This window comes from Lepidochelys kempii, chromosome 7, assembly GCF_965140285.1.
Source record: "Lepidochelys kempii isolate rLepKem1 chromosome 7, rLepKem1.hap1, whole genome shotgun sequence".
NCBI lineage: Eukaryota > Metazoa > Chordata > Testudines > Cheloniidae > Lepidochelys > Lepidochelys kempii.
Genome location: NC_136386.1, coordinates 20,627,941 through 20,646,340, shown reverse-complemented (window position 1 = coordinate 20,646,340; position 18,400 = coordinate 20,627,941). Strand labels below are relative to the sequence as shown.

General features: G+C 42.6%; 1 protein-coding gene across 3 annotated transcripts in view; it reads left to right on the top strand.

Annotated features, from left to right (window-relative positions):
* SLC6A6 (solute carrier family 6 member 6) overlaps nt 1–18,400 on the top strand; it is a 73,581-nt gene that overhangs the window by 10,817 nt on the left and 44,364 nt on the right. The window lies entirely within an intron of this gene.

Below are 18,400 nucleotides of genomic sequence, written 5' to 3'. Positions count from 1 at the left end.
TATGGCTGTGCTAGGGCTGTGTTAACATGACACTGTTATCTCTTTAGCTTTCCATATGATCCTTTTATATATATACAGATCCAAAAATAGCATGGCATCTCCACCCCAGCAGCATCACACTGAGACTCTGTATTAATTTGCTGTCTGTGATCACCCTTAGATCTTGCTCAAATTCACAGCTAGCTACCCCTCAATTAATAGCTGTGCTATTTATTTCCTCTCCCTCAATACAGGAATTTACACTTGCTAGTACTGAATATCATCTCATTGCATGCAACCTACTTATTGCACTAGGGTTTGGTTTAAGACAGTATGATTATGTGTTCATTTTAATGCACCTAGATTTATCCTAACTTTCGTATTGTAGTTGTTATTGTTTTGTTATCTACAGTGCAAAGAAATAACTGAGATACGTAACATTTTATGTTTCAATACCCCTCCTGCAATTGTCCTCTGTATATTACTCCAAACTCTATTTCCAGCTCCGTCATTTTTATCTGCATCCCTGCCCTTCATTTGTTTTATACTAGTTTTAAAATATTAGTAAATAATGTAGAAACTGACAAGTTTAGCACTTTTCTTTTTCTTCATATTGTACCGTGTCTCTCTGTATAGTTAGTATATTGTCATTATATGGCTTATATGCATGGAAAGAGGTAGCCTTTCACATAGTGGAGATAATCTCTTTCTCATCCATGTTGGAGCTTTGCTCACGTAAGCAATTGGGTGACATCAGTCCACTCTTATAGAACTGCTTAATCTAACTCTCTCATATACATTGGCATTTTTATCAAGTCTCTTCCATTGCCCTGAGGGAGGCTGGACTGCTGGGATTGTGGCATGTGCACCAAGAATGAAATATAAAGTCTGGTGCATCATGAAAAATCAAACAAACAAACAAGTGTGAATGAAAGCTTTTTATTTAATGTTTGCTCACTGCTGTCATGGAGTGTATTTCCTAGACTGTGTACTGAACTCTGGTGTAGCTGTCAGACTACCCAGCTTGATCCAGGTTCAGATCAAACCAGATCAAAGGTGATCATTAAAAGTTTAAAATAAATGGCTGTATTATATACATAACACCTGGCAGCAAAGAGGAAACAAGTGGCAAAGGTGAACAATGGTGACAGAGATGGGTGTAAGCTGCTAAAAGGTTGGAATATGGAGTCTGAATAGCCAAAGAATTGGATCTGGGATTTTAATTTGGCTCATTGTATTCTGTAGAGATGGAAGTCAGCTGCAAAAATATGATCTGTGTCTGGGTCTGGATTCTGATTATAGTCTCCCTGATTTAGGTCTGAGCTATCCATTTGGGCCATTTCCTGAAAATAGAAGGGAGTCTTGTCTCAGGTTTAGGTAGGTCAAAAAGGACCAGTTAATAATTGATACACACACACACACACACACACACACACACACACACACACAATGTATATAGTGATACAACTGTGGAAGTAATTGATTGCAACAACTACTTAATTAAAACGAAAAGTAGTTTTGTGAAGTAATCTGATTATTTCCTGTTCTGGAAGGTAATTTGAATTACATGTTAAAGTTATCTTGTCTTGCCTCTCCCAAATATGAGTAGGGATGCCAAGTCACTTTGCAATTCACATATTTGATGCAAAAGACTTGCAAATGGAGTCAGTAATACTCCCAATGCAGTAGATCCATTTTTTCAAAAAGTAAATTTAACAATGCTGATTTTAATTAGTAAGTGAAAGGAACATATATCCAGCTAGTTTATTACAGTTGCTACATGAAAGCAACAGCTACAAATAATAATACACACTCATGAAATATCACACACGATAGATTCACCAATAAAAGAACCAACATGTGCTCATGACTGAAACACTACGTACTCCAGTGAAATACTGTATAAGTCCTCTGAGTTGAGGAATGGAAGGTTATAACAAAATAACATTTTCATCTCCTTGTGATGCGGTGAAGACGTTAAAAGAAAAGGAGTACTTGTGGCACCTTAGAGACTAACCAGTTTATTTGAGCATAAGCTTTCGTGAGCTACAGCTCATTTCATCGGATGCATCAGAAGACATTGGCATTTCTGCTGATAGCTCAATAAGACTTTTGAGTAAGAAGGATTCTGCTTGCTCTTGATTTGTTTTTGCACTTTTATGAAATACATTCCCATGCAAAGCTAGGGGAGCAAAATGTCAACAAACGTGTTAATAAATCAAGACTGTAGATGAAAAGGTAGAAAGTAGGAAGCATTATGCATAATAGTATAAGAGAAGATAAAGAATAATAATAAAAGAATACAGGGCAAAAATCTAGCAGTCTTTATTCAGGCAAAACTCCAGTTGGCTTACATGCTTGTGACAATTAACTGATTTAGTAGACTCGAGGTGAAAAAGTGAGCAGAACAGGTCATTTATTCATTTTTATTTATATTAAGGTCATGGCCAAAGGCCCCAATCACCAGTTGGGTCCTGTTATGCTAGGCACTGAAAAAACCCATAAGACAACACAGTCATTGGAGGCTTTACATTTCAAAAGGCAAAACCCGGGAATGAGGTATTTGTAATTGCAGTAGTTTAATTTAAGTCACACAGTGTTGAAGAACATCACTGAGGCAATAATTGTCACCCAAGGGATTGAGGAGCAATAGGGCTGTAGGAGAAGGTGTTTATTCATGTGATTCCATGGACTCCCTCCTAAACTCCCTACCTTCAGATAGCATTAATGTTGAGAAGGAAGCTGTCAAAATTCTATTCCAAAGAAACACACATGTAGGACCTGATTCTGAGCTTATTTACACTGTGATAACTCCTGACTGCAGGGTTGCTACTTTTGATTTACCTTTGTATAAATGAGATCAGAATCAGGCCCTTAATTTCCATAGACATGGGGCCCCGTTTTACTCTCCTTACTTAGGATCAATCCTGCTCCCCTTGAAATCAGTGGGAGTTTTGCAATAATGCTTAGTTGTTACTCAGGCAAAATCCCACTGGGCCATATCACTCCCCAGTGGTGCACTTGTAAATCTGATGATCACTGTTGACTTCAGTGAACTCCCTCCAAATTTACAATGGGGCAATTTAGGCTCTGTTTACCGGGGTTGAAGCCAAGTAGACACAGTTTAACATCCTTTCAGTTATTAGCTGGTTATGTTATAGACTTAGTCTAGGCTCTATTAAGAACCTACGAACGGCCGTACTAGGTCAGACCAATGGTCCATTTAACCCAGTACCCTGACTTCTGACAGTAGCTAGTGTCAGATGTTTCAGAGGGAATAAAGAGAACAGGGCAATTTCAAGTGATCCATCTCCTGTCATCCAGTCCCAGCTTCTGGCACTTGGAGGTTTAGGGATACCCAGAGCATGGGATTGCATCCCTGACCATCTTGGCTAATAGCCATTGATAGACCTGTCCTCCATTAACTTATTTCATTCTTTTTTAAACCCAGTTATTGTTTTGGCCTTGAACTCAGGGTTTTAGAGCAGGATTTGCTCTATGCTGCGTGCACTCTGCTGTTAAGCTCCTCCATTAATGATGAGTTCCTTCCTGAGGTGTCAATCTCTTCCTGTCCTAGGCGGACTGACTGAAAGACAGATGATCTGTCTTTTTCCCCTTAATATGACTGTGCTCCTCACAGGCAGGGCTGCTCTTCAGGCAGAATGAAGCACAGAGAGCACATCTTTGCCCTGACAGAAAGAGCATAATTTGCTCTGTGGAGTACCAGTTAGCTGTGTCCCTTCAGTAGGCTGGCTATTTTCTGAAGACAAGAGCAGAATGTTTGTCTGAACCTCTACTGGGAATGATCGCACATAAAGGGTCTGATTTTGCCAGGTGCTGAATGCCTTCTGTGAGGTGCTGAATAGTCTTTGCAGCCAAAAAGAGCTGATTGCTCTTTGCACCAGCCCAGATGTGCCTTGCAATACCTGCAGATAGCACTTACCAACTACGTGTTTTGACAAACTGGAAGTGGCTTGGATAGATTTCCCTGCAATGCAACATGTCTCAAGCATTCACAACACTTTCCAGCCACTAAAACCAGTACATCACCATTTGAAAATAATAGAAAATAATAATAAATAATAATGATGTGACTATTTCTGAATGCCCTATTGGGAACTGACAATTAAAAAAATCCCCAAACAATTAGTTGTTTAAAATCACTCCAAATACGTTACACAGTGAGTTATACCATCCAGAACTACCATGTATACCAGTTTACTGTGGCGCAGGGAATCAGTCACAGAACATATTGTGAAACACAGTAGTGATTATTTGGCACATGTTGTTATATTAAGCATTTTCTGTTTATTTAAAGGAACATGCTTTGTGCTTTCAAGATAAAATGAGTATAATCTAATATAGCTCTAATGGGGGCCATTGCTATTTTATATTCAACCCAGAGCTGTCATTGATCACTAGGATGACCAGATGTCCCGATTTTATAGGGACAGTCCCGATATTTGGGGCTTTGTCTTATATAGGTGCCTATTACGTCCCATACCCATCCCGATTTTTCACACTTGCTATCTGGTCACCCTGTTGATCACCCATATGATAATGCAATATCCTCTCTAAATTTTTCTTTCCAATTATTTGTTTCGAATGTGTGAAATATCAGAGCGTTTAAATTTGCTTTTCATACAGTGTTGTTGTTACTTACTTTAACCTTTGTCCCTCCTTTCCCTAAGCTCTCCTTCCTCCGCCTCTTATTTTAGGACCCAAACCAGTTTTACACCAGCGTAACTTCATTTTAGATCAGATTCCAATCTCACTTACACTAGCATAAAACAGCAGTTACTCTGCTGAGGTCATCTGAGATCAGAAGTGGGATCTTTATGCTAGAAATTTAAATTGTAAGCGGTTTGGGGCAGGGACCCTGGCTGACTTTTGGTGGCATTGAAATCAGTAGTCTTGCCATTAATTTCAGTGACACTGGGATTTCACCCGATGGCTCTTTAAATCTCTGTGAAGTGCCATGAGAAGATATTGTGGTATAAAGTGTTTAATAAATAATTATTTAATAATGATTATAACAGTTTGGGACATTTAAACGATAGATACCCTTTCAACTCCCGCCCCACCCCCCACTAACACTAAATGCCCATTTGATATTGGTACAATCTTAAATAATTTTGAAAAAGAGCCTCCAGGCATTTAGGATCTATATAGGCACTCACTACTCGTGCCACTATGCGATGCCTCCCGGCAGCAGATAGAGGTCACACAAGGTAGTTAGTGCTGCACAGAGCAGCTGCTTCTCAGCTCAGCTGTTTTTCAGTTCAGCAACTCCAAGCCACAGAGCCTTGGCTATGAAGAGAGGCTTCTCTGAGCTTCAGGAGATAGCAAATTTTCACCGGCCGAATGTGCTAACAGAACATTCCTTTTGTCGAAGTAACTTTATTTTAACCTGCCTCAGAGAGGTGCAAAACTACATGCAATTTCACTGGTCACTCCAGATAATTTTCAAAGGTATCCACTGCAAAGATGCTACCAAAAATCCCCAAACAATTATAAACAGTTAAACATAAGGAGATGCCTTTACTTGACTGTTTCTACTCCAATAGCCCGACTCCTTCCAGGTCTCTGTTTTATCTGGGGAAAGGGTGTTGTTTATATGGACCACTTATTTCCCATCAGGCCTTGTCAGAAGCTAAATCTACAGATATGGCTGCCATAATGGACTACATTTCCCAGCCTGCTCTGCTTCCCTGGATGTCAGAGAGAAAGGCTGGGTGGGACATGGGAGGATAGGATAGGCTTATACTCTAGGAAATAATTTAGCCCCATCTGTTCAGTTTTCTGAACTGTACCTTCATAAAGTGAAATTTACAGAGCCCCAGGTTGGGAAGATAAAAGCAATATACTGTACAACTAAAGCCATCAGCTGATATCTGTCAGAAATGATAGAAAAGATAAAGGATGGAGGAAAATGGTTGAGTTGCTATATTTTGTCTAGTCATACACAGAAACATGTTCACCCACAAAGACCAACAACAGGGCGACATGTGGACAGCTGAGGAGAGAGACACTGGTATTAGGCTGGCACTGTTGGTATTCTTTGCTCATATCAGAGTTGATCCTGTAGTCCTCACTCACACCAAGGTCGTTGAGGTCAAGGTGGCACTTTAGTGGGCTCTTTGAGTTTAAAGTGTAGGATCAGGTCCTTTTGTTTGCATGCAGAGCACCTACGCCACTTTCAGAGCGTGGCAAGCAGAAGTGATCTGCATGTTCAGTTTCCTTAGAGAAATTAAATGTTTGCTTTAGGCACTATCTGCTTTTCATATCTCTCGACACAAAACGAGCAGTGCAGCTTTCCTTATATGAAAGCTGTCAAAGCTGTGTGGCTACAAAGAACTGAAGATATACTTCTGGTTTAAAAATTAATCAAAGTCATGTGATATTTTGGAGAACTAGATGTTTCATGGGATTGGTAGTGAGATAGGAAGACTTTCACCTCCAGCTCATTAGTTTAAATCAGGTCAGCAGTGACCAAAATTACTTTCTGTTGGAGGCTATTCAGAGGCCCTGTATAAAATGGAGGCACACGAGTGGTGCGGGGAAATGCAGGGGAAGTGGACACTGAACTGGGCTGGCCCATCCTTAACCATTCAGTACATAAACAAGGCACTTCAGTCTCCAGGCTGTCAGGACTGCACCCTTCACAAGATGCATGGAAAAATAAACAGAAAGAAAACATCATATGATCTTCATGATTTTGCTTCTTTTATGATGTTTGACAATCAAGAGCAGAGCAAACTGTGCCACCAGCTTATGCAGCCAGTTTATCACTTCTTCTTTTGGCATATCCTCTGTATACCAGTAACCACTGTTAGATTTCATTTCCTATGCAAATCTTGATAAAGTTTAAAGCTTCTGTTCAGCTGCTTTCTTGAACTAAATAAACAACGTTCCCCTTCCCCGCTTTCCAAACCGAATGAAAATCTCTTATTGTTCAAGGGCTATGAACTAAGATTGTCTTATAAAGTGCCTTAGAAACATTCTTACCTCAGTAAGAGAACCAAAGATTCTTATCATAGCAGCACTGGCCTGCGTCATTTTAAAAGTTGACAACTAATTTGTCTCACTGACTCATATTTCTGTGAACTATAGGCCCCACTGCAGACAAGAAATCGAAACAAAACCCAAAGTAACTCATTCTCATCATTAGAGCCCAGGGCTCAAATTACGCTCAGTGGAACCACATTCACAGTGCAGTTGGACTCTGGTGTGTTCTTCTACTGTGGCCACAGCTAACATGGCTCAGCTCATGCACACAGCAACAGGTTTTCCTGCACAATCTGGTGTCAGTTCTGTTGGTCAAGTCCAACCTGCTGTGCTGCACAGCCATTTGGTATTAGTGCATTCTGGGCAAATTTTGGTGCATAGGTACCATATTGGTGGTGCAGAAGGGTGCGGCTGGGGCCAAGGCATGGATTTTTGTGAACAATGCATTTTGGGATGTCCTCCCTCCCACACCGAGATCAGGGCTTTAGGAGGACTAGTTTGCCCAGTACACCGACATAATTAAGACATGATTAACCTACACAATGGAGTCACTATGTTAGAAACCACTTACAATCTGATGTTTATGTTATAAAAGTCCTCATAAGCAGGGTTAGAATAAGTCCTCAAATACTATCTAAAATAGGGATCTCAAACTCAAATCACCACGAGGGCCACATGAGGACTAGTACCTTGGCCTGAGGGCCGCATCACTGACACCTTTTCATACAAAGATACAAAAGCCCCCAACTCTGCCCCTGGCCCTGGCCCCACTCCACCCCTTCCATAAGGCCCTGCCCCTGCCCCGCTTCTTCCCACCCTTCTCCACCCCCATTCCAACCCCTTCCCCAAAGTCGCTGCCCTAACTTTGCCCCCTCCCTGCCCCTATTCCAACCCCTTCCCCAAATCCCAGCCCCGGCCCCGCCTCTTATCTGCCTCCTCCCCTGAGCGTGCCGCGTTCCACTCCTCCCCCACCCCCCGGAAAGTCCTAAGCACCACCACATAGCTGTTTGGCAGCGGGAAGAGCTGGGAGGTAGGCAGAGGAGCGGGGACACTCAGGGAGGCGGAGGTGGGGGATAAGGGGAGCTATGGTGGGCTGCAGGAAATAACTCTGGGGGCTGCTTGCAGCCCGTGGGCCACGTGTTTGAGACCCCTGATCTAAAACTTAGATGGATACATAAGGTCAATAAATAATGTAGAAATACAGTCCCATCCAGGTAGTTAGGATCTCATCCATGCTACAGCCTGGTCATAAAATTGGTCAAAATCTGTGAAATGACTTTTTGTATGAGATATTGAAGCATTGCAACAGCGCTCCTCTGCTTACCACTGGGTATATTACAAGGAAATTTGAATGCTTCTGACATTTCCTTTTTTTATCTTCTTTGCATAGTGTCACATATTACTTATGGATAGCAATAGCCAAAAAAAACCCCAAACCCTGAATAATATTTAAAAACCGAAAGTTTGTTTTTCCCCAGAGAGAGAAGGTGGGTGAGGTAATATCTTTTATTGAACCAACTTCTGTTTCCACCAAACATGTATTCTGATGTATTTATTTGAAGTATAGGTGCCAATTCCGTGGCTGCTCTGGGACTGGAGCACCCACGGGGAAAAAATGGTGGTTGCTGAGCACCCACCAGCAGCATCCTATCAGCCCCCCTCTCCTTCCCCCAGCGCCTCCTGCCTGTCGGTGGGCCCTGCCAATCATCACCTCCCCATGCCTCCCGCTTGCCGCAATCAGCTGTTTCGCGGCATGCAGGAGGCTCTGTGGAGGGAAGGGGAGAGCGAGGACATGGCACTCAGGGGAGGGGGTGGAATGGGGTGGGAAGAGGCGGGGTGGGGACTTGGGGGAAGGCGAGGAGTGGGGGCTGAGCCTGGGGCAGAATCGGAGATTGAGCACCCCCGCCGGCACATTGGAAAGTTGGCGCCTGTGGTTTGAAGTGAGTATTTGGAAAACATATGAAAAAATGTGACCAACCTTTGAGACTAGCCCATGAGTAAACGATATGGGTAAATGTAGTGACGAACTGAGAATTTGTTGCTAAAGCAAAGCATGTTAGGGGAATATGAAATTATTCCCAAGGGGAAAAAAAGCTAAAAATAATATATTTGTACATCTCTTTGTATGCTTGCTTCATCCAATGCCTACTTTATTTTTATTTTATGCATTTGAGATCTACTCAGTATAAAATTATAGCACCAAATGAAAGACTGATGACTAATGATTCCATGTATTATTTATGTGATTAATAACGTATTGAATCTATCCTATGCATGCACCGGGCATTATATATATATATATATATATATATATATATATAATGCCCGGTGCATGCATAGGATAGATTCAATACGTTATTAATCACATACAAAAAGTCAATAGATACTATACAAAATATTGCAAATATTCAAGTTCATAAGCTCTCTTTTTTTTGAGAGGTTACATTACATGATCAAGTAAATTTCTTCATAGTCCATACGGTCTAAGTGTTTGCTGATGGTTTTTCAGAGGTTATAGAAAAGGTTAATTAAAAGGGTTAATGCTCAGGCACACTAATGAACTGTAACTTCATTATATAACAGCCCCCTAGAAGCAAAAAACCCAAACCAAACCAAAATTAAAACACTTGCTAGGTTTAGTAGGAAGGTGAATTATTATTTAGTGCAAACAAATCAGTCAAAGGGGAAAAAAAGAGATTTTAAGGAACAAGACTTGAAGGGTCCTCTTAACCATACCAACAACATTTGGCAATGCATCCGTTGTGCCATGTAAATTGCATGCACACATAAATTTTGTGGGCACAGTCAAGTCACTGTTCTTAAAAATTAGGGACATTAGGAGGTATGTAGTAATAATGTATTGCACTTTCAAACCTGGAAAACGGGTACATCAGAAGCAGTATAGCAGGGAAAGCAGCAGGAACATGGTGCTCATTCTAGCTTGTTGACAATCACTAGGCTTTTAGCTAACACACCCAGGGGGTATTAAATTAGGTCAGTAGTTGGCTTGATGTGAACAAAAACTACTTTTTAACTGGACATTCCCACTACACAGTTTACGAGTACTATATACAAAGAGCATAATAGCTGTAATCAGTTCTTCCTACCTCTGCAAACTACCCACCACCATTGCATTACTCCTCTCCCCTATATGGGATCTTCACCTGTGGTGGAAGCACCACAAGAAGTCCTGCTGATGAACTCACCTGTACCTGGATCTGTGGTGCGACAAGCCTATTGGCACGAGAAGACAGTGGCTGAGATTTAGGCTTGTTGGCATGCAAGGATTATTGGCCGTAGCTGTGTGATGCAGAGGAGTAGCAGTCACCCTATGCAGGGATGCTCTGTACCCCATCTGTACCATTGGGAGGGTCTCCACAGCTCCTAGCTGGGGTTGGGGGTAGAGAGAGGTGGGTAGGGGAGAGGCTGGTAGGCCAATGTTCTATGATCTGCAGGGTGTGACCCAAAACAGCCCTGTGTTCACACCCTCCCCACTATTATAATAATCTTTGTACAAAATGTGCCTCGTGAGGTATCACCTGGAAACTAGTAAGTCACTGGTCAATAATATTATGCTGAAATGTAGATAGCAACATTATATGTAAAGTTATGAATTCCCCCATGTGATGTTATTAGCACGGGTTCAAAACCAGACTGCCCTGCTGAGGCAATAGTTGTTAAACTATTGGTTAAACAAAAGAATGTGTGTTTACCTCAATTTACATACAAGTAGTAAACAGGCCCATCAAGGCAGCAGGGGGAGGAGATGTCAGGAAACAGAAGGATTTGCATTTCAGCAAACACAAGTGGGGGACAAAAGAGCATGGAGCTTTCTTCACCACCAGACTCTGTCGCCTTCCTCACAGCTTGAATGAACTTTACTTTGAGGGGTATCCTTTGGAAGAATCCACTTCAAAGATTCACTGGACTATAAAAGAAAGGCACAGAGAACCCCAAGTTAGTTCTTTCACCTAAGAAGACAAAGGCACCAGCATCTTTGGGCCTCTGGAAGAGATCCTGACCGAGGAGAGGGCCAGTAACCGTCTTGCTGGAAGACTGTGGGTGAGAAAGGGCATCTTGAACAAAGCCTTGAACTAAAACTTGCTAGATTTAAGTGTTAGACTTTTAGATGCATGTTTTCACTTTTATTCACTTGTAACCATTTCTAACTTTCTCTCTTATTCTTGAGCTCACTTAAAATCCTGTCTTCATTTGTTAACCAGCTTGTTTTACTGTTAATCTAAACCAGCAACGCTGTGTTTGTGCCAAAGTGAATATCAGCTCCAGTTAATGTGGCAAACTGGTGGGTGTTGTTTCCTTAAAGGAGATTACGGATTTTATTATTCCTCAGAATGTTGCAGGAGAGGGGTGGACAAATCCGAGCACATGGCTCTGGGGAAGTTCAGGACTGGGGATGTGTTGGGGTTACCTGCTAACATTAACCAAGTCTGGTAAAGACAAAAGTGTGTCTGTGATAACTGCTGGCAGGCGGTTGGATTCATAGCTGTTGAATCAAAAGCTACAGCATACAGAACAGAAAGAGCATGCTGGCTGTAGGTCGTATCCATTACTGCTCCCCAGTGCCTGTACTAGTGGCTGTGGTTCAACTGAACAGGCCTCCTGGTGCAAGACTCCCTCTCCATCCCTGCAATAGTTTCACATGGACCTTTTATTTCAGCCCTACGGTCTAGGGGGTCTAATACTTCTCCCATTGAAATAAATGGAAGTTTGCATTGACTTCAATAGGAGCTGGATTGGTTTCCAGCTTCCCCCTCATCTGCCCACATGGGAAACGCTACAGAACTCTCACTCCCCTGAGTCAATGGTATCAAAATACCTTCCTCCCTTTCCCCAAGTCCCATATAAAAAGGTGACCTCTGACTGCTGAGTATTTTGTTTCTTTAGGCTTCATGATTTGTTTTGAGCAGAACAACACTGCATTAATATACAACCCATTGTATTTTCTTTGTAAACACAGAGTAGCTGTGTGTCTCCCTCCCCACTTTTATCCTCCCATTAGAAAGGCCAAGAGCAGTGGGTTTTTTATTTTCCCCTACTCAACTAATTGTCTGAGGTTCAGTGGTGATCGATTTATTGGTTCAAATAAAGAAGTATAACAGAAAATTCAGAGTATTATATGATTGCAGATTTTCTTTTGCAGTGAGTGTTTCATAACAGCTCTGAGCTGAGACACAGTGCCCATTTACAGCACTTGACAAATATGAACACAAGGACCACATAGAAAAGACATCTGGAAAGCAATAGATGCCTTTTGTCCAGGATACAATTGATTAAAAAGAAATTGAAACAAGTCCATGGCTTTCCTTTTGTAACCTACCCCAGCTAAATAAAGGAGTATCTGTTGCTCCTGGAATTTTCTGCAGCAATTTTTCCAGATGTCAGCCTTCGAAGGAGGAGAAAAGGAGTATACCCGCAAAAGAAACAGGCAAAAAGAGAAATGAGAGGAGATATGATTTGAAATGGGAGGGAGAAGAGTGACGGAGAAGAGGGAAAAGAAAGGGAGGATGGATAGATGAATAAATAGACACACACAGAGAGAAAAGAAATCAAGAAAAGAAGATTGAAAAAGGACAGAAGTGAGAAAGAAGAGGAGAATGTGAGGGAGACGATAAGAAGGAAAGTTTGTAGAGACCCTTTAAAGAATATTAGAGAGGCAATACATTAAATAAATGGAGGGTTGATATTTTTCAGAGAATATCGGGGGTATTTTGTCTGATGAAACAAAAAAGGGTTGGGATAGGAGTTAAGGACAATAAATGGAGTCAGGCATTCTCTGGATATTGCTACAGGCCTCCAGGGTAGCAGGTAAAGAAGTGGATCAGTATTTCCCCCTTCAGATAAGAAAGACCTGTAAAAAAGCCAGAACTTTTATCTGGAATTATATGTTTTACTCATCTATTGAGTAGGCTAACCACTCTGATATTCTAAGGTGGGAAAGTGACAGACTTCAAAAGTTGCATGGTTTAGAGCTCTGAGCTCCTAGGAAATGAGCCAAATGTAATAAAGATTTTATTTGGGGCCTGATTCTGCTCTTATTGAAATCAGAGTTTTTTCCCCGTTGCCCTCAGGTGCAGCAGGAGTTGTGAGCTGGGAATCACAGTGCTATTAATATTGAAATGCTCATGTATATAATGATATGAAAATTAAAGGTGGCACAAGCACGCTTACAGTCTAGGGATGGCTGATTTTGTGAAAATATGAAATGGAGATGGAAATTTAACTTGTTTCACAAATGTACAGAGATCAAATAGAAGTTATGATAAAGCCTAAACTGGCAAAGGGCAATCTGCTTAAGTAGGAGTATAAAATGAATTATAACGTGATAAACAGAAGGCTTTAAACAGTCTTGTAAAAAGGAACATTACCCAACAGAGAAAACACAACCTGAAGGAAGTTACCATTAGGGAAGCCTCCAAAACAGCAACAAAATCCGCTCCTGAACATCAGCCTGCAGAGAATATTCCAACCCTCAGTAAAAACCACGGGTCAGATTCTGCAGTCATTCTTTAGGCAGAGTTCCCAGTGTTTTTATAGCATGTTGGGGGGGGCCTCAGAAAGAAAAAGAGAACCCCTGCTATATTGTATTGTTTTCCTTTATGTGGGGTGGGAGAGTGAATCATTATTCTAATGACAGAGTTAGCAGTTATGTAACTACACCAGAGATGATGTACTGTGTGGAGCTACCTGGTATTAGCTGTGGGCATTCTCTGCCTAAGGCTGATCTCTTTTGGAGTTCTCCGCTGAGGGCCAAGAGCTAACCAGTAGTAGGAGAGCAGCAACTGAGTCTGTGTTAATCAGACAGTGAGATATTCTGAGTGAGGCATTTCATGCACCTGCCTGACAGGTGGGAGTGGGGCTGATGTATGTGGAGTCTGGAGTTGTGCTGCAGATAAAAAAAGGAGCTATTAGGCCAATTATGTAGCGTGTGTGGAGCATGTAATGATTATGCTGGGAGCCAAAGAGAGAAAAATGCAAAGGGCCACATTTAGCTACTGTATTATATTCTCCTACATTATACCAGCATAAATCCAGATTAACTACATTGGCTTCAGTGGAGTTAATTGAGTTCACACCAGTGTAAATGAGAACAGAATTAGCCCAGCAAAAGTTGGATTTTTTCCCCTTTTTTCCATCCACGTTCTACATATTTGGCTGCAGGCTTGGCTGCGGTTCTTTGTTTATCCATCTAAACTTTAGCAGGTCAAGCCAAGTCTTCCTGGAGATAGCCAAGGCTCCATAGAGGGAGCTGCTCTGGAAGGCAGACATGTGTCTTCTGGAAGGCAGACATGTGCCTTGGAGTTGAATCACTCATGTTGGACTTCACGCTTTTATAAGTAGTTTCTTACAGTTTTTCCCTTGGGGGAATTAGAGGGACTTGGATCTCAGAAAGTGTCCCACTATGTGATTCTGTAAAAAATAATCTATCATTCTCTTGTTCTGACCTGAGAAGTGAGCAGCTCCATCAGGCTATTTGTTTGTTATCCCTTAAGAACCTCACCCAGTGGAACATAACTGAAGGAAATGAAACTCCAGCCCCATTAATGATACAGACAATGCCTTTCACTCAACAAACTCAGCTTTCTTGACTTTTCCTTGCCAAACAGAATGGCCTCTGCCCCTCCCCTTACAGACTCTGTTGGCACTTCCGGTAACTGGGAGTGGCTGTGTAGCCACCAGTAGTTGGCAGCTAATGGGATAAAGTCCCACAGTCCCTGAATGTAACATATGACATGGGCTAGAATTGTAGTCACAAGTAGCAGCTTAGTGTTAATTCCTATGGCACTGATGGACAGTACGTGCCTGCCAGCCATAAACAGACACTGTATCTTAATGGACAATAGAGACCTTGCCAACACTAGATGAATAGGTTCATAGCAAAAAATGAAATGTTACAATGAGGGAAATAAAAGATCTCGAGCTGTGCATTGCACAGCTATCAGGTAAGCAATGTACTGTGTTTCACTGTGCAGCTGGTTAAATGCTATAAAGGCCTTATAATTAGTTTCAAATCCTGCTGTCTTTGCTCTGTGAAATTCTTATTGATGGACTTAAAAAACTGAGTGTAGAGCTTGTCACTGCAAGATAGCAGAAGAGCCAAGATCCATCATCACATTCCAAGTAATTTTGGATCAGAAAATAAAACTCAAGACTTACATTTTCAAAAATGAGACACCCAAAAGGAGTGGACAAGTAGAGCACCCCAAATAAGCGTGCCCTTTTGAAAATGTAGTGTCATGTGTTACGAAATAAGAATTCCAAAAGACAGCAATTAGCACTTAGCCTGTAAGCCATTAACTCTAACTACAGGACGGTCAACCATCTCAGAGATAGATAAAATTTATAGAACGCAGCATGCAAAAAATTGGTTAGGTTTGCAAATTCTAAATGAAATTAACTTGAACTGTGATTGAAATAAACCAACAGCCAGTAAGATTAGATTAGATTAGATTAGCAAAGTCACTAAAAATGAAATAAAATAAGAGCTCCATAGAGGAACAGAAGCATTATCTCTTTGCAGATCATTGATCTGTTTAGTTAGGTATCTTGTCTCTAAAAGTGGCCACTTCCTGATGCTTCAGAGGAAGGTACCAAAAAACAAAACCTACCCCCCCAAAAAAGAAACCATTATGGTCAATGATTATTAAGGCTGGGAATCTGTCATGGATATCATGGAAGTCATGGATTCCGTGACTTTTCAGGACCTCCATGACTTCTACAGCTGTCAGGTGCAACTGAACCTGGAGCCGCCCTGCCAGCAGCGGCTGTGGCAGTCCTGGGCTTTTCCTGTACCGCTGAGCACCAGTGGGTGCCCCAGAGGCCCCAGCACCAGCAGGCACCCTGGAGCCCACCCTCGAGCACCACCAGGTGCCCTGGAGCCCCCCCAGCACCAATAGGCACCCCAGAACCCCCCCCCCCAGTACCAGCAGGTGCCTTAGAGCCCCCCACCATAGCACCAGCGGGCACCCCAGAGCTCCCGCTCCAGAGCAGCAGCCCCCCAGAACACCCAAGATTTAGTCGGGTATATAGTACAAGTCATGCACAGGTCATGGGGCTGTGAATTTTTGTTTATTGCCTGTGATCTGTCCATGACTTTTACTAAAAATACCCGTGACTAAATCTTAGCCTTAATGATTATCCAGCATCTTGTTATTCTCTTTCTCCTTCCCCAAGCTCCCCCTACTGTTCACTAGTATGTATATAATAACATACCTTTCTCCTAATGCAAGAGAATACCATAGTGATTAGTACTGCTAAAACAAATGGTTTGTTTTTTTAGCTGTCAGAGCAGTAGGGAGTTGTTGCAGAGGACCATCTTATAAGAACACTGGCCTTTCAAATGTTTAAGGCACTGGGGTGTGACTGGCCCAGGTTTGACTGGCTCAGACATACATGGTGTATGGAAAGGTTTTCATCTCTAAAGGTACACTGATGCATGAATCTCAGAATCATGTTCCAATTAAAAACTTCTTGTAGAGCTAATGTCAACCCAAACTTCTAAATCTGTTTACCGATCAGAAAGCAGCAAGCAAGTACTAGGTTGACGGCTATCAAATGGGATAATCTGAAGCATGATTTTTATTACTGTGCACACATTATAACATGTACCAAGCAACCCATAAATTTGCTGGGTTTTTTGGGTCTGATGAAAATATTTATTTTCAGCATCATAAAACAGTCTAAATGTAACAAGCCAGAGTCAGCTGAGGTAATTTGAGTTGCATGAAAAAGAAATTTGACCTAATGTCTGAATTTGGGTTTACCAGTTACTTGCTAACCATTTTGATGAATGCATAGTTTCAAATAGTCTAGCTGTAAAAAACAAAAACAAAAACCATGTTGTTATTCCTAAACTGGTTTAGTTAAGAACTGCTGGATAAAAAAGGCACTTGTATGTAAAATTATGTCACGTTTTATTATTTTCACATGAAGAAAAGGAGGACTTGTGGCACCTTAGAGACTAACCAATTTATTTGAGCATAAGCTTTCGTGGGCTACAGCTCACTTCATCGGATGCAATGAGCTGTAGCTCACGAAAGCTCATGCTCAAATAAATTGGTTAGTCTCTCAGGTGCCACAAGTACTCCTTTTCTTTTTGCGAATACAGACTAACACGGCTATTACTCTGAAACCTATTTTCACATGGCAGTTAATCATTTTCCCTCTATTAAATTAGCTGGCCCCTGTGGTAGAATTTGCTTTTGGTTTTGCATCAGGGTCAGTCATGCCCTCAGATTTTTAATTAACTAACAAACCATCACACTAGGAAAATGTGTAATTTTATAGGTACATATAAGAAGTTAACTGAATATAAAAGTTTATTTGCTTTTACTGATGCCAAGTGAAAGCAGTTTCATTGTGAAACACTGCCGGAACCCTGGGGTAACAGTAGCTGGGAGCCCCAGGGCCCTTTAAATCACCGCCGGAGCCCTGGGGTAACGGTAGCTGGGAGCCCCAGGGCCCTTTAAATCACCGCCGGAGCCCTGGGGTAGCGGTAGCTGGGAGCCCCAGGGCCCTTTAAATCACCGCCGGAGACCTGGGGTAACGGTAGCTGGGAGCCCCAGGGCCCTTTAAGTCACCGCCGGAGCCCTGGGGTAACGGTAGCTGGGAGCCCCAGGGCCCTTTAAGTCACCGCCGGAGCCCTGGGGTAACGGTAGCTGGGAGCCCCAGGGCCCTTTAAGTCACCGCCGGAGCCCTGGGGTAATGGCAGCTGGGAGCCCCAGGGCCCTTTAAGTCACCGCCGGACCCTGGGGTAGCGGTAGCTGGGAGCCCCAGGGCCCTTTAAATCACCGCCGGAGCCCTGGGGTAACAGTAGCTGGGAGCCCCAGGGCCCTTTAAATCACTGCCTGGAGCCCTCGGGTACTGGCACTGGCCAGGAACCCAGGGCTCTGGTGGCGATTTAAAGGGCCCGGGGCTCCAGCCACTGGCGTAGCAGCGGTAGCAGTGGTTGGGAGCCCCGAGTCCTTTAAATCACTGCCAGAGCCCCGGGGTAGCGGCGGCCGGGAGCCCTGGGGCTCTGGTGACGATTTAAAGGGCCAGGGGCTCCAGCTGCTGCCAGGAGCCCCGGGCCCTTTTAAACTGTCGGGCCCCGGGGAAGCTGCCCCTTTTGGCCCACCCGTCAGCAGCCCTGCCGGTACGGTTGGCTGTGTACTGGCTTTTACTGGTACGCCATACTGGACTGTACTGGCTTACTTTCACCTCTAAGTGTTGGATCAAGCACAGGAAGTATTTGCATCGTATTCTGACAAGGTCCTGCAAAGGTAGAGACTTCTGTGTACTTTTTGAGGCCTATCTGTATCCTGGTCACTAAAGGAAACATGTGCGTTAGTAATGGGTGACCTTTAAGGGAACTTAGTTTGGTAAACAAGTTTTGTACGGTTGGAGTTCTCCCAAT